The sequence below is a fragment of the Triticum urartu genome, chromosome 3A, assembly GCF_056163025.1.
Source record: "Triticum urartu cultivar PI428250 chromosome 3A, HENAU_Tu73, whole genome shotgun sequence".
Taxonomy (NCBI): domain Eukaryota; kingdom Viridiplantae; phylum Streptophyta; class Magnoliopsida; order Poales; family Poaceae; genus Triticum; species Triticum urartu.
The window spans coordinates 703,626,131-703,647,993 of record NC_141875.1 but is presented as its reverse complement, the minus strand read 5'-3'; the positions used below and the strand labels follow the sequence as shown (position 1 = coordinate 703,647,993).

Below are 21,863 nucleotides of genomic sequence, written 5' to 3'. Positions count from 1 at the left end.
GTAACTTGGGATGGAGTGGGTACGAAGTATATACATGTTTATAAATTTATATGTTTTTTATATATGTGGTGTATATACAAATAAATAAATACGCTGTTTAAAATGGTGTTTTGTGGGCGTTCAGCTAGAAAATTGCATTTTTGTGTAGCTGACACATCAACATATTATTTGATGTTTTTCTTACATATACATTGAGTGAAAACATCTACTACATATAATACATATTTAGATAGTTAAATCATCGATCTAGAACTACACGAAAGACTTATTAACCGAAATGGAGGTAGTATATGTCTCTTAACTATACTAGAACACATTGATTGTTTAAAACTTCGAAGTATCGTCTTCCAACATTGAAACTCATGTAGATATTTAAGGATATTATGGATACGTAAATATTCCAACACACGAGGATACATTAAGGGCAATATTAATTTTTGGATTAATGTGGTACCATCAGTTTGCGTAAATCTATATTGAAATCAATAGCGTATGTGAAATTAATTGAAGCGGGACCAAACGAAGTGGGACGAAACCAAGAATATCACCTCCCTTTAATAGTAGGTATAGATTGAAATATTGCAACAATTTTTTTTCAGACATCCACGGTGACTTAAAAAATAATGTAGTTTATGTTCAACATAAGAAATAAAAAAATTGAAAACAGAACAATAAATATTAAAATGCATGCCAAATATGTACCTTAAAATATTGTTCTTCCAATTAGAAAAAAAATATTGTTTCTGCTTTCGGTCCAATTTTGTGTGAGTCCATTGATGGCACATCCGTGAAATTTTATAGTTTCTCTCTTTTTGTGCGAGAAAACTTCCGATCTATTCATCTTCAGTCATGGCAGTATGATGAACACCAGAAATAATAAAAATTACATCCAGACCCGTAGACCACCTAGCGACGACTACAAGCATAGAAGCGAGCCGGAGGCGCGGCGCCGTCATCGCCCCTCCTTGGCCGGAGTCGGGCAAAACTTAGTAGACAGTCAGGAAGTCGTGCTAAGACCCCATAGGACCAGCGCACCGGAACAGCAATCGCCGCCATTGAAGAGTAGCGTAGATCAAAATGATCCAACTTGAAAATACATTAATCGTAGACGAACTATGACCAGATCTGAGCAAATCCACTAAGAATAAATCCGTCGGAGACACATCTTCACACGCCCACCGTACGATGCTAGACGCACCACCGGGATAGTGGTTAGACGGAGAGAACCTTATTCCATCTTCAGAGAGCCGCCGCCGTCTCGTCTTCATAGAGTTGTCGACTGATTGATTAGATGGCGAAATATTAGAGTTTTCTACCTTAATGAAAACATAAGCATAATCTCTAAGGACTATATATTTGATTGTTATTATTCATTTCTTTTACTTGAGTAGTATTGTTTGACGGTGTGCTTCTTATCTTGGTTTTGGAGGGATATATGAAGATATAGACTGGGATATGAGTAGCGAACTCTTTTCTTTTTTGCGACCGAGCAACAAACATGTCATGTTTTGACGAAGATGCGTTATTTACAAAGCATTGTTTGACGGCTCATCATCTCTACTTCTAAAGAGTGGTTGTGATGGTAAGTCGCTTCGTACGTCGCCATTCGTCTCCAGCCCGCAAGTTTTGCTCGACAGAGACATTGTGAGCCATACGATCCTAACCTAATCCGCACTTCATCTCGGTGTCGCTTCTTACTCGTGATCTATGGCGGCCGTTGCCCCCCTATCCGACCATCCCGGGTTTTCTCTACCGCCGACAGCTTAGTCCGAGCGTCGCCGCCATCACTGGCCCCATTCTCCCTCATCGTGGTATAGTCAACTCCTCCCGTGACAATTTTTTTTGAACAAGAGAAGGCACCAACAGGTGCCAATTTCATTCAGCTCATTGACAGAGTACATCAAGCATTACATAGACCTGCCAAGAAATTGAAAGAAAGAGAAGCAGAGTCTAAGGCTATATGAGCTGAGGAGCTATCCTGGAAGACAGAGAGGGAAACCCCAACTGATAAACACCATGATCAGAAGAACAGAAAGACAGACAACAGACAGCCTAAAACAACAAGTGTGCCAAACAAAGATGACTTGAAAGTGTACTGAAGCACCCAAAGGCAGGTGTAATACAAGCCTCTAAATTTAATCCTGCAGAGCTTAAGACGTCAACTGGCCTCAGCTTGGCAAACTCTGCAAAATGCACAACATGGAAGAGGATTCCTGTTCCTGTGAGAAACCAGCAGGTTGAAGAAGACCATCCTTAATCTGGCAAAGGCGTATCCTGAAAGAGAGAGAGAGAGTATAGAAGCCAGCACAGCAACACTATGAATAGAAGCAGAAGATCCATGCACAACAAGGTTGTTAGTAGCAATGTATAGTATGAATTCTAAAACCCTGAATCTGGAAATTTGAAAGAAGGGGCAACACAGGACAAGAAACTTGAGAATGAGTAGCAGCAAAACAAGAGAGTTGAGTGTGCCCATCAGAACGAAAAACCTGTTGCGCAAGATTGTGAGCAATACCATTGATTTCTCTAGAAATGTGAAACACGCGCGGTTGCAAATTAGATGTACATTTGAAAAAGCTAGCCAAAGACTTTCTAATACTCCAAGAGGTGGCAGAATCACAAATATTACCTGAGGCAACAGCCAAAGCTAAAGCAAGACAATCCAAAAGAAAAATGGGCTTCGCAATATTGAGTTGAGAAGCAAGATGAGCAGCAAAAGAAAGAGCCAATGCTTCAGCTTGCAGAGGAGTAGAAGTAGGAGAAGCCGAAGCTTGAACTTGCACATTAATTTTCTTTTGGTTGAAGGGCATAGAGATGTACACTCCCACACCTGTAGCAACCTCTCCTTGCAACAAACCTGGAACTTTCTTGGTCCTATAAGCAGCATTAGAATAGATCTTAGGGCCAACAATTAACAGAACTGTCTTAAGCGTTCTACCTTGCATAGGGAGCTGATTAGGAGGCAATTGATTATGAGCTTGATCCTGCTTCGAAGGTAAACATGGAACATTATCATAACAATCAGAAGCTAAAGCAAGAGCTACAATATGAACTTGGTGGGGAAGAGCCTTTTTCTATCAAAGAGAAAATCATTTCTAGCCTTCCAGAGACACCACAAAAAATTTAAAACACTAGAAATAGAACCATGAGGATGTCCCATACGAAGCAAGTCAAAAAGAACAGAATGCATAGTGGAATGGCCCTGAATTAAAGCATCCGATCGAAGGAACCAAGGAGAGGAAAACCAAGCCGCACGGGAAAAGTTACACAGAAAAAATAGATGGAACTCATCCTCTTACTGGCCACAACGACAACAATTTTTAGAAATATGAATGGAAAAACGACCAGCTCGCAAACCCGTAGGCAAGGCCTTTCTAAGTAATCTCCAGGCGAAAGTTTTGACCCTAGGAAGCAAATTCTTCTGTTTCCAAATTAATTTGAGCAAATCTAACAAATCCAAAGGAAGAGTAGCAGGCGCATTTCTGGGATTAGCATGAATCTCCTGTAAACAGAGTTTATATGCAGATTTAGAAGAACAAATTCCATTAGGGGTAAGATCCCAACAAAGCAAGTCTAGACTTTCGTCATCAATAATTTCAGTTTGAACAATGAGAGAGGCCAAAGGTTGCTGGAAAAGGGAGAAAACAAGATCATGATTCAAACTTTTTTGACCTGGAAGCCAAAGATCTTTAACTAAAGAAGGATATATAAAACCAGGTTGTTGAGCAATAAGATGATCATGAACCGAGCTCCAAAGAGTGCACGAAGGTGTGCTCCAAATTGAAATATTACCTTGAGATAACTGATAAAAAGAATGAGCTTTAAGTTTAGGCAACAATTTCAAAATAGAGGCCTAGAAAGCTGATTTGGGAGAAATAGCAGTAGCTGTCCAAATAGAAGCATCATGAAAGTACTTAGCCTTAAGCACAAGATGCAAGTGAGAAGAAGGGAACTTGGCTAACCTCCAGGCAGCAGAAATAAGAAGACTCTCATTAATAGCTTTTAAATTTCTGACACCTAAGCCACCTTCATATTTTGAATTGCAAATGTCCTTCCATGCTCTAAGGCAAAGACTCTTTTTTGAGTCATTTTCTCGAACACCTGTCCACCAAAAATTCCTAATAACAGCAGTAAGCTTAGCAATGAATTTCTTCGTAAACAAGATATTAGCCATGTAATAGACAGGGATAGCCGAGAAAACCGAGCGAATCAATTCAAGTCTGGCAGCATGAGAAAGCATGTTAGCTTTATAAATGGGCAACTTATTCAGAAATTTGTCTAGAACAAAGTTATATGCAGCAGCTCTTCTTTTTGCAGGAAGAACAAGTGGATGACCAAGATTAGTGAAATTGCTATCCAGATTAGAAACAGGGAAAATCTGCTTAATATCCTGCAACATAGCTTGAGGAACATGAGAACTGAAAAGAATGGCTGATTTGGCCCAATTTGGAGTTTGACCTGAGATAGAACAAAAATGATTAATAAGATGAGCCATAGTGCGAGCTTCTTGAAGACTGGCTTGCCCACAAACCAACAAGTCATCTGCAAATAACAAAGAGTGGATAGAAGGGCAATTTGGTCCAAGCGAAATACCCTGCAAATGATGAGCAGCAAGAGCTTCGTTGAGAGCAATAGATAATTCATTGATGGCAATAACAAACAAAAAAGGAGACATCGGACAGCCCTGGCGAATACCTCGAAAGCTCCTAAACTTGTGAGAGGGTTGTCCATTAATCAGCACAGAGAACATAGGAGAAGAAACACATGCATGAATTAAATTAATGAAGTGACCATGCAGCCCTTTACGAGCAAGAGCAGACACAATAAAATTCCATTCTAGACGATCAAAAGCTTTGGCTAGATCTATCTTAAGTATGAAAGCACTATGTTTCCAAGATTTAAGAGAGAAAGAGTGGGCAATCTCCCGGGCAATAATGATGTTATCACTAATACGTCTACCCTCAATGAAAGCTTGTTGAGCAGGATCGATATAATCAGGAAGATGAGGCTTGATCCTATTAGCAAGCGACTTCGCAATGATTTTGTAAACAACATTACAAAGGCTAATAGGGCGATAGTCCATGGGAACTTGAGGCACAAGCTTTTTCGGAATAAGAGCAATGTTAGTGTCATTAATATGTGGATGCAAAATACCAGTAGTGTAAAAGTTAATGACAAGTTGAGTGACTTCATCTCCTATCCAGTCCCAGGCCGCCAAATAAAATTCAACATTAAACCCATCTGGCCCTGAAGAAGCATTCAATTTCATTTCTTTGAGAATCTGTAAAACCTCATGTTTATCAGGAAGAGCATAGGTAGGATCCAGAGAGTCACTAGGACAATGTGTATCAAGATAAGGCCTATCAGCATTATTATCGGGAGATGAGAAAATATAACGAAAATAATTAACAAAAGTGTTAGTGATAGCACTAGGTTTGAAATGGATCATATCATTCTCATCCTTAACAGAACAAATAGTATTCCTCTTCCTACGTTTAACCACCGCTTGATGGAAAAATTTAGTATTACGATCTCCAGCAGTAGCCCAACCTTTCTTACTTCTCTGCTTATAGAATTGGTTAAGCTTAGAAAGAGTTTGCTCATACCTGAAAATAAGAGAACTTTCCAATGCATGATTCTGCGGTTGCAAAGGAAGTTGTTGAATTTGATTAATCTTCGATTCTAGGTCAAGAAGATCCTGCTGGAGAGGCTTTTTTTTTCTTGCACCACATCTTTAAGGAACCTGCCAAATAAGAGGTTTTGGCTGCAAAGGAGTGAACTGAGCAATTATTCCATGCAGATTTAGCAAAACTAGCGAAATCTTTCTCCAGCAGCCACCAATTTTCAAACTTAAATGTTTGCTTAGGTTTAACAAAAGTACCTTCAGTAGACACTAGAATGGGGGCATGATCACTAAGAATAATAGGCAAGTTGAGGACTTTAGTATTAGGATAATGCATGCACCATTCAGAATTAACCAAGCAGCGATCAAGGCGTCTATAAATAGGTTTCGAAGTGTGTTGTTTACTACGCCAAGTATACGCAGGACCACTAAAACCTATATCATAGAATCCACAATTTTTAACAAGAGAGCGGAGAACATTCATATGATAATAGTTAACATTGCCGTTACAACCATCCGTATCATACAAGATGTCATTAAGGTCTCGCATACACATCATGGGCAGACCCAGATTATCATACACAAAAGTTGAAATCTCACTCCAAATGGCAGTAGTTTGTCTATGATAGGGATCACCATATATACAGACCAAACAGAATTGGACACCAGTGGTTACATGAAGTACAGTAGCTAATATATAGTGGAAGGAAGCAGCATGAATAGTGACTTTGAGATCATCATTCCACATTAGCCAGAGCCCTCCAGAGGCCCCTCTCGAAGGAACAACAAAACTGTTGGCAACATCAAATTTATTAACCAGATCAATTGATCGCACTTTAGAAGATTTTATTTCAGAAACAAAAGTTACCTGCGCTTTAGTAGAACGGATCAGATTAGCCAGAAATAGCATACGATCATTGCTGAGGCTCCGGCCCATGCCTCGGCAATTCCACGCTATAGCTTTCATGGCACCCAAGATCCTTAAGGACGATGCACTGCTGACCCCTGCGCGAGAGAGAGGGCTTAAACCAGACAAAAAGATTGCACAAAAGCAGATCCAGCAAAACAGGTTTTGGGAAACTTGAATCGAAGATTATAAGTGGGACAAGTTGAGAGGAACAGAAAACAAAAACAAGGGGATTGGAGGAGTGGAAGACGGGAAAGGTAGAAAGAACAGCAAAGGCTGGGGATGGACTCTGCGGAGGAGACAAGGAAGCCCTGGATCCGGTCGGATCGAACGACGCCGCATCAGATCCGGTCAGAAAGATCGCCTCCGGCTTGAATCCGGCAGGAACAAGGGGAAAGGAAAGGGATCTGAGAGAAAGGAAACAGAGATAGAAGTAGCGACAGAGCAGGGAAGAGTGGATCAGCTAGGGAAGAAGGTGGGGTGGAGGAGAGGAAGGAGAAGAAGAGGGGAAGAAGGGGATCGGCATCACGCCAGTCGCCGGCAGCCGCCGGAAGTCCAGTCCAGTACGTCTCCCCGTTAGGTTTGTTACCATCAGCATGAGGTTCCTCCCTCCCGCGACATACATCTCGCCTATGAAGAGTGTGGTGACGTGCGACGAGTGGTCAAGGTCGCCATCCCAATCTTGCGTCGCGATGTGATTTGGAGCAGCAACTGCAGAGTGCGGACATATGGCGAAGGGGACGTACCAAATCTCATGGGAAGATAACCAAATCGATTAGAATTTTATGTTATGATTTTCCATGTTGCAAGGTTTGTGATCACGGGTATGCCTGAGACTACGATGGAGCCAACGACCAGACCTTGGACCTGTGCTTGCATCTCTTGCTGTAGTGTGATGATGAGTTGATGACCGACTCCTGTTAAATCCAAGTCGTTTGTACTTCCTCGCTGCTGGTGGGCATCAGTTTGTAACTCCTCACGGCACTCTATCATCTTTCCATACCATGATATGTGTGCATGTCTCTTTGATCTCAAACAAGAACTGCATGTCTTTCAGTTTGCTCTGTAGACAACGTGCAGTGTACAGTCGGTATGTAGCAGATTATGATGCAAGTTTGTTTGGTTTTGACTCCAAGCATGAATTTCTTCTAATTAAAGAGAAAAATCTTCGGTAAAGATTTCTGTCGTTTTTTCTCAATCTCAATCTCCCCTGAATGATGCTCGTACTACTTGTATTTCTGTTTTGATTAACGGATGCTTGTTATGTAGATTGGCAGACTAGACATTCTGGATTTGGTAGTGTACATATACTGGAAAATATGGCATGGTCTTCATATAGTTATTTGTTGAATCAGCAACATAGTTTGTACATATACCGGAAAAATATAGCATGGTTTATACTACTTCTTTATCTTCTAAAAGTTATTTCTTGGTTCAGCTGATTACTTGATACATAGTTTAGCGTGGGGAAAATAATAACATTTATCAAGCTACCTTGTTTCTTTCCTTCCTTCTCTCTTAGGTTTTGCTTGTTTCTTTCTCGTTCATCATTGGGTCTTTTTCCGGTACCCATTCAACATTTTTCATATACATCAGAAACATTTTTTATATATACGAGTTTAACATTTTTTAAATATATGATTAACATTTTTTGACAACTTGATGTCTTGTTTTGCCATACATATTGTACATTTTTGGTACATATAGCATTATTTTAGTACATGGTCAACATTTTTTATACACATTCTAAACATTTTTTAACGCTTGATTAAAAAAATTCAAATAAAGTATTAACATTTTTAATACATGGTCAATATTTATCTATACATTTTGAACATTATCAAATGCTTGATTAACATTTCAAATACAAGATTTACATTTTTTAATAGATGGTCAACAATTTTTCTATACACGTTTAATATTTTTCAAATACTTCATTAAAAAAATCAAAATACTTGTTCAACATTTTCTCAAATGCTTGATTTAAAAATTATAAATATATGATCATTTTTTTCATACACATTTTTTGTATACATGAGAAACATTTTCTCTACACACATTTAACATTTTTCAAATGCTTGTTTAACATATTTTTCAAATGTTTATGTAAAGTGTTTTTTGTAATATATTTATTTAGAATATTTGGAAGAATAAACAAAAGTCAAATAAGCAAAATGCGAAAACAAAAAAAAAACAGAAGAAAAAATTGGCGTGTGGCCTCACGCGAGCTGGGCCGGCCCAGTTTGGCGCTCCTTCAAGCGAGGCTACCATTCAACCGCTTTGAGCGAGGTATAGCCATGCCTTGCACTATTTGGCGCTGCTGCGAGCAATGGAGCGGCCCATGGCAGCAGTCATGCATGGGACTCTACATCCCAATTGCACTAGCTCTGTGGGTCGATTCTGCAACAGAACAAACAATGAATGAATGTGGGTGACCAATCCGGGTAAGTCTGGGCAGTGCCCAAGAAAGAAAGGACTAGGAAAGGATTGAGAGAAGCTCTCACAGTGAAAAATGAAAAAGAAACATATCGTTTTTAGAAATTGTGGAATTTGATTCAGTTAGAGCTACCCCTCCTTTCAGCACCAGGCCGGCCGTGTCCTCCTCGATCGAAGTCATGGAACCTTTTTTTCTCTCTCTCTCTGTAAAGTTTTTCAATTGAATAGAAACAGTGCTCAAGATCAACTGCCCGATGCATGGTTGAAGGCGCTGTCCGAAAGGACGCACAATTGATGAGTGCTTCATGCTTCGTGCATGGTCCATTGGTCCTTCTCAATCGATCTCGCTGCCTAGCTGGTGGTACGTGGAAAGCTCTCGTCCGTCCCTTGGCCAGTTCATGCCTCCATGGACCATTGCTGATTATGAATGAAACGAACAAGGCCCACCCACGCGCACACGTTGCAAGAGCAGATGCCTCAATCCTGCTTGCAATTACTAACCAGGTTCGTACAGCCTTAATTTCATCACCACATGGTGATTGATACCACCACCCGGCAGTACTGTCACCCTGATGCTTATCTCTAGTTGCAACTTGCAAGGATCGGACCGCCGGGTCATCACAAAATTGTAGCTATACGAGTTTTGTGAATTTCAAGTTTTATAGCTAGACTAGCAAAACGTCCATGCGTTGCTACATGCTATGCATATATAAATTAACTAAACAAATGATTAAGATCGTCTGTAAGGTTAAAGCTCATTTTTTCTTAAAGGTCCGGACATGTTTGGATATTAAACGAACGCTTAGTAGGCTCTTCAAAATTCAACTGTATGGACAGTCCGGACTCCTTCAAATTTAGACCATATATGGGGGAGAAATGCGGTTGTTTAGACTATCCCCATGTTATCTCTAACACATGGGCCCAACACAAAAAACCCACCCTACAACGTATCGCCCCCTTTTTCTCTCGGACCCTCCCTTTCTCACTCGGTTTCCTACCGTAGTGGGACATTTCTCGATGAAGCCTCCTTTTTTAAAATCAAATGACAGCCACCTCACCTTCGTCATGCGTTGCAACAAAGATGAAATTTTTCATAATTACTGTATAATAAAGTGGATTAAACTAACACATACTATTGACACAAAATAATAAATAACTATAGAGATCAGTCTCAAAGGTCCATTCAACTTCGCAAATACACACTGACATGGGAGGTAAGTGGCAACCTGAATGTATTTCTAGTCACCAATAAGCTCCACCTCCAGCCCAGATACCATTCATTGCTAAAAGGGATAATTGATGTTCCTTCTCTTCCTCGACCTTTCCCACATTTTCTACTCCTAGTCTCTTCGCCAACCAGTTCGTTCACGTCAACATCAACGCGTTTGTCAGCGACGCCTCTTCTTCTTCCTCCTCCTCCTTCCTTGTCAGTTTTAATTCTCATTCCTACTTATTTTTTATAATACTCTTTCTTTCTTGTTTCGCTTTATGTTTTTGGAACACTCTTTCCATCTCCAACACCATGGACCACTTGGTCGCTTTAGTTCTTTTTCCTTCTTATTCATGGAGCACTCTCCCTTTCAATTATAGCATGAACCACCTCGCCAATCTAGTGTCGTGTTGTACTCATCCGCGAACGTTTTGGAAACCGTCAACATGTGGACCTCCTGTAGAGCATGATCGTCATCCATCTTGTTGAACGCTAGGTCGTCCATGTCGCGGGCGCATGGTGTCCGTTGTCCATGCTGACAAGTGGTGCTCGACCATTTCGCTGAGAGCTTGTTGATTGTCCTTGCCGATGAGCGCTTTTAAAATGATTCAACGCGATGAACCGCTTGCTTAATTAATTAATTACACAAATAATTAACCACCTACCTAATTCTTCACACGCCTGATTAACTGCCAACCAAATCGACTAATTACCCGCCTAATTGGAAAAAATCTCCGCTTCTAATTATCTATAGGCATAATTAAGTGTCAACCTAAACCATTAATTACATAAATGACTTGGTTTCAAAATTGATTGGGTGCAAAAAAATAATTTCTATTTAAATGGACCTAATTAATTGCATACATAATTAACCATCTAGTTAATTAATTACATTAATGGTTTTATTTCCAAATTGATTCAGCACTCGATTTCCAAAATATTTTCGCATGAATGGCTACTACGAATGACGACGACTACCAAGTATTGTAGGACACATTTCCTTCACGAACTTCTTGACATTTGAGTGGACACATTTGATTTGAGAATATAGTCTCTGTGTCTCTGTGTATTAATGACAAGAAATATAATATGACCGTGTCCATGAACACATGTACGTGGTGGTATGTCATACGTCCATTTGCATCATGCTTTCACATCGATATTTATTGCATTATGGGCTGTTATCACATATTATGTCACAATACTTATGCCTATTCTCTCTTATTTTACAAGGTTTACATAAAGAGGGTAAATGCCGGCAGCTGGAATTCTGGGCTGGAAAATGACCAAATATTAGAGACTTATTCTGCACATCTCCAAAAGTCCTGAAACTTCACGGGAGCACGTTTCAGAATATATGAAAAATACTGAGCGAAAAAAGTAACAGAAGGGGGCCACACACCATCCGCGAGGGTGGGGGCGTGCCCTACCCCCTGGGTGCGCCCCCTGCCTCGTGGGCCCCCTGGTGGCCCTCTGATGCCCATCTTCTGCTATATCAAAGTCTTTCGTCAAGGAAAAATCATAAGCAAGCTCACGGGACAAAACTCCACGGCCATGAGGCAGAACCAATCTAGGGCTCCGGCAGAGCTGTTCCGCCGGGGAAACTTCCATCCGGGAGGGGGAAATCATCACCATCGTCATCACCAACGATCCTCTCATCAGAAGGGGGTCAATCTCCATAAAAATCTTCACCAGCACCATCTCATCTCAAACTCTAGTTCATCTCTTGTATCCAATCTTTGTATCGAAACCTCAGATTGGTACCTTTGGGTTGCTAGTAGTGTTGATTACTCCTTGTAGTTGATGCCAGTTGGTTTACTTGGTGGAAGATCATATGTTCAGATCCATTATGCATATCAATACCCCTCTGATTATGAACATGAATATGCTTTGTGAGTAGTTATGTTTGTTTCCGAGGACATGGGAGAAGTCTTGCTATAAGAGCATCTCCAGCCGTTGGCCCCCCAGGACGCATAAAAATCGCCCCCTGGGGGCGAGCCGGCGATACAATCGGCGCTGGGGGCGGTTTTGCGCCCAGTCGTCGCCGCTAGCTCGCCCCCAGGCGCCGATATTGGCCCACTTTTCAGCCCCCTTTCGGCGAATAAAGGGCCCATATGGGCGAGAATAGGCCCATATTCAGCGTGGTTCGCCGTGGCTCGGAGTTCAATTACCAACATAAATAATTTTTATCACATATTTCATCACAGAAAAATCAAATACTTCAACAAAATAGTACAACAACAAATAGTTCAATACAAATTATATAGTTCAACAAATAAAAACTCATATTTCATCACACGTCGCGCCCGGCGTCGCCCTTGAGCCTCCATAGGTGCTCCACCAGATCATGCTGCAGTTGATGATGCACCTGTGGGTCTCAGATCTCCTGACGCATACTGAGGTAGGCACTCTAGGTTGCCGGTAGCTGGTGATCAACTTCGGCTAGAGGACCCTGCCTGTAGTATGGTTCAGTGTCAAACACTGGGTATTCTTGCTCGCTCTCGATGATCATGTTGTGCAAGATGACACAGCAAGTCATGATCTCCCACATTTGATCTTTCGACCAGGTCTGAGCTGGGTACTGGACAATAGCAAATCGAGATTGGAGCACACCAAATGCCCGCTCGACATCCTTCCTGCAAGCCTCCTGAATCTTCGCAAACCAGGCGTTCTTGCCTCCTGGCACGGGGTTTGAGATCATCTTCACAAATGTCGACCATCTCGGATAGATGCCATCAACTAGAAAGTACGCCTTGTTGTAGTGCCGCCCATTGATCTCGAAGTTCACCGGACGAGAATGACCTTTGACAAGCTTGGCAAAGATAGGAGAGCACTGCAGCACGTTGATGTCATTGTGAGTTCCTGGCATACCAAAGAATGAGTGCCAAATCTAGAGGTCATGTGTGGCCACCGCCTCAAGTACCACACTGCAACCGCCTTTGGCGCCTTTGTACATCCCCTGCCAAGAAAATGGGCAATTCTTCCATTTCCAATGCATGCAGTCGATGCTTCCAAGCATCCCAGGAAATCCTCTTGCTGCATTCTGTGCTAGGATCCGAGCAGTGTCTTCCGCATTGGGTGTTCTCAAGTATTGCGGTTCAAACACTGCCACCACTGCCCGACAGAACTTGTAGAAACACTCTATGCTGGTGGACTCGGCCATGCGCCTATAGTCATCGAGTGAATCACCGGGAGCTCCGTATGCAAGCATCCTCATCGCTGCCGTGCACTTCTGGATCGAGGTGAATCCAAGTTTGCCGGTGCAATCCATCTTGCACTTGAAGTAGTTGTCAAACTCCTGGATGGAATTCACAATCCCGAGGAAGAGCTTTCGGCTCATCCAATAACGGCGCCGAAATGTTTTGTCGCCGTGAAGTGGAACATCGGCGAAGTAGTCAGAGTAGAGCATGCAATAGCCTTCGAGACGATGCTGGTTCTTTGCTTTCACCTGCCCCGGCGTCGAGCCACCTTGCCGCGGCTTTTCATTGCTCGCCAGCAGCTGGGCGAGGGCGGCGAGCACCATGAGATGCTCTTCTTCCTGGACGTCGGCCTCGGCTTCCTCCTCCAGCAGCGCGGCGAGCGCTTCCTCGTCATCCGAGTCCATCATCGAGGCAGGCAAATCGCCGAACACCTTGCGCCCGGTGGGCGTGCCCCCACCGCTAAACTGCCCCTCTGCGGCCGGAAACGGCGGCCGGAAACGCCAAGCTGCTGTTGGAGGGGCTGCTGCGGCGAACCTCTGCTACTTTTCCGGCGGGGAATGGCTATCTAGCGGTGAAGGGCGGCGGGCGGCGCCGGGATATAGCTAGTGGCGGCCGAGGGCGCAGGGGGTGGGAGGCGAGTCGGGGAAGAAAATCTTGACTTTTCACCTGAAGGTGTGGGCCAGCCGCGCTTTTCCCTTGCGCCGAAGCCCCCGATCGCCTCCCTAGTACGCCGGGTTCGGCCTACGGCCGCCGGGCGGAAAAAGGGCCGAACCGGCGCTTTTCGTCGTCCTGGGGGCGCAACTGGGGCGTTTTTTTGGCGCCGGCGCCGAAAAAGTGGCCTGGGGGGCCTGTTGGGGGCACGGCTGGAGATGCTCTAAGTAGTCATGTGAATTTGGTATTCGTTCGATATTTTGATGAGATGTATGTTGTCATCCCTCTAGTGGTGTCATGTGAACATCGACTACATGACACTTCACCATTGTTTGGGCCTAGAGGGAGGCATTGGGAAGTAATAAGTAGATGATGGGTTGCTAGAGTGACAGAAGCTTAAACCCTAGTTTATGCGTTGCTTCGTAAGGGGCTGATTTGGATCCATATGTTTCATGCTATGGTTAGGTTTACCTTAATACTTTTGTTGTAGTTGCGGATGCTTGCAATGGGGGTTAATCATAAGTGGGATGCTTGTCCAAGTAAGGATAGTACCCAAGCACCGGTCCACCCATATATCGAATTATCAAAGTACCAAACGCGAATCGTATGAACGTGATGAAAACTAGCTTAACGATAATTCACATGTGTCCTCGGGAGTGCTTTCCTTCATATAAGAGTTTGTCCAGGCTTGTACTTTGCTACAAAAAGGATTGGGTCATCTTGCTGCACCTTATTTACTTTTATTACTTGCTACCTGCTACAAATTACCTTATCACAAAACTATCTGTTACTGTTGGGGATATGACTATTTGTGTAAGCCATCCAGGAGGGGCCGGGTTACGCAAATAGAGGTTCATCAGAAGCCCAAGACCAAGGCATGAAGATGGCGGTTCACTAAAAGGCTTAAAGGCCCACAGGCGAGTCTGAGGCCCGTAAAGATAAACCGCCATGATGGTATAACTTGTATTGTAAGGTAGAAGTAACTAGTCGCTGAGCCAGACACTGTTTATGAGCCGGCCGGGACTCTATAGGCCGCAGGGCGTCAACCCGTGTATATAAGGGGATGACCCGCCAGTGGCTTAGGGTGAGAAACAACTGATCGAGAGCCAGGCATAGTGTATCTCGCTCCCTAGTCATCGAAACCTCAAGCAATTCCAACCCAACTAGACGTAGGCCTTCCTTCACCGTAAAGGGCTGAACTAGTATAATCCTCGCGTGTCCTTGTCCCGATTAACCCCTTTAAGCTTCCTAGTTGCGATGGCTCCACAATTAAGTCCTTGCAAAAGGACATCTGCCGTGACAATTCCACGACAGTTGGCGCCCACCGTGGGGCCAGCGCACGGTGGATTTGAGTTCTTGAAGGGCAGCTTCGAAGGGCTCAAGGGATACGCAGTTGGCCGGATGACCAAGAGTTGTCGCGGCAAGATCTACATCGATGACGAAGGCTGGGGCCCCGACGCCGGCTCAATTGAGTACGGGTACCGGGTCCCCTTTGGCGAAATTCACGTCTTCATCGACCAGATTGGTGAGCCGGGCCCTGAGCCGGACAGCTGCACCGACCTCGTCGAGACGGCTCAGCGTGCGAAACCCGCCCGAGCTCAACCCGTCATGAAGCGTGCCTTTGTGGGTTGCATCCACGGAGGTGAACTTTCTGAAGGATCTGAAGGTGATGGTGAGCCGGCCGTCCTCTCTGACGGTGATTCGTCCGCCGGCTCAACAGATTCGCTGTATCAAGTTCAAGATGGTGTACTTGGGGGCTGTTCCGATGGCAGCACTATTCCGGACCCCTCAGAGTCGCCAAACTGGGCAGGAGTCTTCATGGCTGGTACTCAACCCGGCCAAAATTCTACGGCTTCAGCAGCGATAATGTCCGGGTTAGGAGCAGCCGGGGGAGGAGGCCCTGTGCGCTCACCGGCTCAGGTACTGATGGATCTCATGGATAAACTTACGATCTTGTTAACTGCTTTAGTCGTCCCTGCGAACCAATCTGAGCATGAGGCAGAGGTGGCACAGGTTCGCGATGAGATCGCCCGGGCCAAGGAAACCTTAGCAGCTGAAGATAATAGATTAGCCACAGAGCGGGCGGCTTTGGACGTACGGGCGCAGCAACTTCAGGCAGAGGCCTTTCAGCTCACGTTGAGCTTGAACGTATCTAATGAGGTAATGAGGAGGAGACATCAGAAAACTCAGTCTCGTTTACCTCAGATTTATGATCCTCGGAATCTCTTTGCTACACCCGGGGCCGGCCCAAGTAACCCGCCAGGTGCAAATCAGTTTATGACATCCGGAGCGGGAGGCCCAGTCCAGCCTCCGGTGACGGCGCCTCTTCACGGCAATATGGCACCGCCCCATTACGTACCAATACCACAGGGTCACTTCTCCAACCCCATGGAGAACTTAATCGCAGCATCAGCACGTTTGGCGGCTCTCCCAGTAGATGGTGATGATCCGACACCGGTGGAAACCCGGAGGATCAGGGAACTTGTCCAAACAGCCCTGGCTCAGCAACAGACCTACTCCTACAGCCGGGACAAGATTCACTCAACTCCTCCGCCCTGGTTAGCTTCGCCTCGTCAAAACCGGAGCCCGAGTTACAGTAGACACATGGAGTCAGAGGCCTTGTCAAGTATCGCTCAGCGCCGGAACCAGCCCGGCGGGTATAACCCGGTTCAGGATCGGATACATCAGGAGGACGAGCGGGCGGCTCAGCTAGCAGCCCAACAGGACTCACCGGCTTACCCGACGACTTCCATTGAGGCGGGTGTTGCTACTAGAACCGGAGGAGTTCCTTGTCTGGTACCGGCTCTACGTAATGTACGTCTGCCCAAGGATTTCAAGGGACCTCGAAAGGTGTCAAATTATACGACCGATTTATAGCCTGGGGCGTGGATTGAAAGTTACGAGATGGCCATGGAGCTGCTGGAGGTTAGTGATGAAGCGATGGCTAAATACTTCACCATGATGTTGGACAGAACGGCCTGTTCTTGGTTAAAGGGTTTGCCACCCAATTCCATTAGTTCATGGGCGGAGCTAAAGGCCCGTTTCATCCAGAACTTCAAGGACACTTGCAAGCAGTCTATGTCGATTGTGGACCTGACAAATTGTAAGCAGGAGGAAGGTGAATCTACGACTCATTGGGTGCGCCGGGTCAAAGATATAATACATTCGTCTGACAAGATGGATGCCGGCTCAGCAGTTCTCATGCTGGAGAAGAATTGCCGCTTTGAGCCTCTGAGACAGAAACTGGGGCGCCTTAAGCGTGATTGCAACGATATGGGGACGCTGATGGCGGCTTTAGTCAAGTATGCCGATTCTGATAGTACCAAGGATCCCGCGTCTGATGAGGAAAAGACAGGGAAGGAAAGAAGAACGGTAATGGAAAGGGTCAGCAGCATAACCCGGCGAGTCAAGGAGGCAATAAGCGTAAGGCGGACGGTAACCCGGAATTTGTGGCCAATGCACAGGGTAACAATCAGAAGCGCAAAGGAAAGACACCCCCTCGGTTTGGCGGGTCAGGTCCGTCTCTTGAGCAACTACTCAATGAGCCCTGCCCGAAACACGGCACCCGGGAACGACCAGCGACTTATTTATGGAAGGATTGCGCAATCATGAAGGCTTTCAAGAATTCTAATACGTTTGATGGCAATCAAGGCCCAGGCGGCGGCTCAGGAGCTGGCGGCTTTCATGGCCCGGGCGGCGGTTCAGGATCCGGTTTTCAGGGAAGCCAGGGTGGTTATAATCAACAGCAGTCTGGTCAAGGAGGTCAGCAGCAGAAGCAGTCGGATTATCAGAGCCATCCAAAACAGCTAAACAGTGGGCAGTATCACGTGTTCACCACAAGTTTGTGTAAACGTGATCAGAAAGTTCATAGGAGGGCGGTGAATTCTGTTGAGCCGGCAGTCCCTCGTTACTTGAGGTAGTCAGAACAGCCTATTGTCTGGAGCAGGGAGGATCACCCTCCCCGGGTTGATAATCCGGGTCAACTGGCCCTGGTGGTGGCACCGCAGGTTGGTGGTTATAAATTTACTAAGGTGCTCATGGATGGAGGTAGCAGCATCAACATCCTCTATTACGAGACCTTTCGGTGCATGGGCTTAACTGACAAGAATTTAAAGACTTCCAACACCGTCTTCCATGGAGTGGTGCCTAGTAAGTCGGCGTATCATGTGGGTAAGATTGAGCTAGAGGTGGCCTTTGGAGACGAGCATGATTTTAGGGCGGAAAAGTTAACTTTTGAAGTGGTAAAAATCAAGAGTCCATATCACGCTTTGTTCGGGCGGCCGGCTTATGCCAAGTTCATGGCGTGGCCATGTTATGTTTATTTACAGCTCAAGATGCCAGGTTACAAGGGTACCATCACTGTGCATGGAAGCCGAAAGGTGGCCCTGGAATGCGAAGAAGGCGATGCGGCTTATGCCGAGTCTGTCTGTGCAGCAGAGGAGCTCAAATTTTATCAAGATAACATTGACCCGGCGGATATGACCTCCCTCAAGAAGCCGACTACGGAGCATGACCCGGCCATGAAGTTTAAATCGGTTGCAAAGACTAAGCTTGTTGATTTTACTCCGGGCGATTCGTCTAAGCAATTCAACATCAGTGCCAACTTGGATCCTAAATAGGAAAGCGCGCTCATCGAGTTCATCCGTGAGAACCAGGACATCTTTGCATGGAAGCCTTCTGACATGCCGGGTGTACCGAGAGGACTCACTGAGCACATTCTTAATATTGATCCGAAGTATAAGCCGGTCAGGAAGTTTCTGCGGCGATTCAATGAGGAACGACGAAAAGCTATAGGAGAAGAGGTCGCCCGGCTCTTGGCGGCTGGGTTCATTGTCGAAGTTTTTCACCCGGAGTGGTTGGCTAACCCAGTGCTCGTGCTCAAGAAAAACGGCACCTGGCGGATGTGTGTTGATTACACGGAGTTAAATAAGGCTTGTCCGGCTGATCCTTTCGCTCTCCCCCGTATTGATCATATCATTGATGCTACGGCGGGTTGTGCGTGTTTGAGCTTTTTGGATGCTTACTCTGGTTATCATCAGATCAAGATGGCAGTTAAGGACCAGGAGAAGACGGCTTTCATCACTCCGTTTGGAGCCTTCTGCTATGTGTCTATGCCTTTTGGGCTCAAGAGTGCCCAGGCGACTTATCAACGGTGTGTACAGAATTGTCTCCACAATCAGATTGGGCGCAATGTTCATGCTTATGTGGATGACATAGTGGTGAAATTCAGAGAGGCGGAAACCTTGATATCTGATCTCAAAGAAACCTTTGACAATCTCCGGGTTTACAAAATGATGCTTAACCCGGAGAAGTGTGTATTTGGTGTGCCTACAGGCAAGATTTTGGGATTCTTGGTCTCAAATAGGGGCATCGAGGCTAATCCGGAGAAGATTAAGGCAATCACTTCTTTGGCTAAACCGGCATGTATCAATGATGTTCAGCGACTGGCGGGTCGTGTTGCCGCTTTAAGCCGGTTCATAAGCCGGTTAGGTGAGAAGGCCCTACCGCTGTACCAATTGATGAACAAGGCAGACACCTTTGTCTGGAGTAATGCTGCTTTTGAGGATTTGAAGAGGCAGTTATCTGAGCCGCCAGTTCTTGCAGCTCCCATTGACAAAGAGCCTTTGCTGTTATATGTGGCTGCTAATTCAGGAGCCGTCAGTGTGGCAATTGTGGTAGAGCGCAAGGAGGCTGGTAAGGAACATCCGGTTCAACGGCCGGTTTATTATGTCAGTGAGGTAGTCATCGAGTCAAAACAAAGATATCCTCATTGGCGGAAACTTGTTTACGGGGTGTTCATGGCAAACCGGAAGCTGAAGCAATACTTCCAAGGTCACCCTATCACTGTGGTAAGTTCTGCCCCCTTGGGAGACATTATTCAAAACAGAGAAGCTACAGGACGATTCGCCAAGTGGGCCATCGAGCTCGGGCCTCATGGTCTGAAGTACGTACCACGCACTGTCATTAAATCTCAAGCTTTGGTGGATTTCATCAACGACTGGACAGAGCTACAGGCACCCGAGGAGAAGCCCGATAACACTTATTGTACTATTCACTTTGATGGGTCCAGACAGTTGGAAGGCTCGGGGGCTGGAGTCATGTTAACTTCCCCTCGAGGTGACAAATTTTGTTATGTGCTCCGGCTTATGTTTCCTTGTACTAACAATGCAGCTGAGTACGAGGCCCTACTCCATGGTCTCCGGATGGCCAAAGAGATGAACTTGAGCTGGGTAAGATGCTTGGGAGACTCAGACCTTGTGGCTCAACAGGTGTCAGGCAAGTGGGACTCTAAAGATCCCCTTATGGCGGCTTACCGTCATGAAGTCGATGCTGTGGCTGGACATTTCAAGGGTTATGTGGTGGAACACATTGATCGAAGGAAGAATGAGGCGGCTGATGCCTTAAGCCGGCTGGGATCTCAGCGTAAGCCGGTGCCGCCTAACACCTTTCTTGATGTTTTGCATAATCCTTCTGTTAAGTTACCTACAGAGGAAGATCTGGCAATACCAGACCCGGAGGCACAGCTGGTGGCAGCTCTCCACGTTATCCCGGATTGGACAGTGCCTTATTTGGCTTACATGACCCGGGGAGAGTTTCCTGAAGATGAGACCTTGGCAAGACAAATCGCCCGGCGGTCCAAGTCCATGACAATTGTCAATGGCGAGTTACATCATTGCAGCGTCACTGGAGCATTTCAACGTTGCGTGTCACCTACAAAGGGTCAGGAGATCCTTCGTGAGATTCATGAAGGCGATTGTGGTCATCACGCCGGCTCAAAATCTCTTGTGGCCAAAGCTTTCCATCATGGGTTTTATTGGCTGACGGCTCATGCTGATGCAGAAGACCTGGTCAGTAAATGTGACGGATGTCAGAAATTCTCACGACAAGCCCATGTGCCGACTCAAGAATTGAGGATGATTCCAATTACTTGGCCGTTTGCAGTCTGGGGGCTTGATATGGTTGGGCCTTTCAAAAGGTCTAAGGATAAAAAGACGCACCTCTTGGTGGCGGTTGACAAGTTCACAAAGTGGGTGGAGGCGGAGCCAGTCAGTAAGTGTGACGCAGTCACGGCGGTCCAGTTTATGAAAAAGGTGATTTTTCGCTTTGGTTTTCCACACAGCATCATAACTGATAATGGCACTAACCTCTCCAAAGGAGCTATGGAAGAGTTCTGTCAACGAGAGCATATCCGTCTTGACGTTTCAGCTGTGGCTCACCCTCAATCCAATGGTCAGGCAGAACGAGCTAATCAAGAAATCTTGAGGGGTATCAAGCCCCGGCTCTTGGTCCCCTTGCAGCGGACGCCGGGTTGTTGGGTGGAGGAGTTACCTTCTGTACTTTGGAGCATCAATACTACACCTAACAGATCTACGGGTTACACGCCTTTCTTTATGGTGTATGGAGCAGAGGCGGTCCTGCCAAGTGACATCCGTCATGACTCACCCCGTGTGGCGGCTTATGTTGAGGAAGACAACAAAAAGCTCGGCAAGACGCACTTGACCTGTTGGATGAAGAGCGAGACTTGGCAATAGCCCGCTCGGCGATTTACCAGCAAGACCTGCGCCGCTACCACAGCCGCCGGGTTAGGTCCAGAACCTTTTAGGAAGGCGACTTAGTGCTCCAACTCATCTAGGATCAATCTGACATGCACAAGCTATCCCCTCCTTGGGAAGGACCCTTTGTGGTCAGCAAGAATCTGAACAACGGATCATACTACCTTATCGACGTTCGGGAGCACAAAGACTCACGTAAGTCGGAGGAGGAGACCCGTCGGCTGTGGAATATCGCTCATCTTCGGCCTTATTATACTTGAGCCATCGGCTCTAATGTGTATAT

General features: G+C 45.4%; 2 pseudogenes; one reads left to right on the top strand and one right to left on the bottom strand.

Annotated features, from left to right (window-relative positions):
- Positions 1–1,842: 1,842 nt before the first annotated feature.
- Positions 1,843–4,675, bottom strand: LOC147981888 (uncharacterized; annotated as a pseudogene).
- A 5,498-nt stretch (positions 4,676–10,173) lies between these two features.
- On the top strand, positions 10,174–15,021 carry LOC147981887 (uncharacterized; annotated as a pseudogene).
- The last annotated feature ends 6,842 nt before the right edge of the window (positions 15,022–21,863 follow it).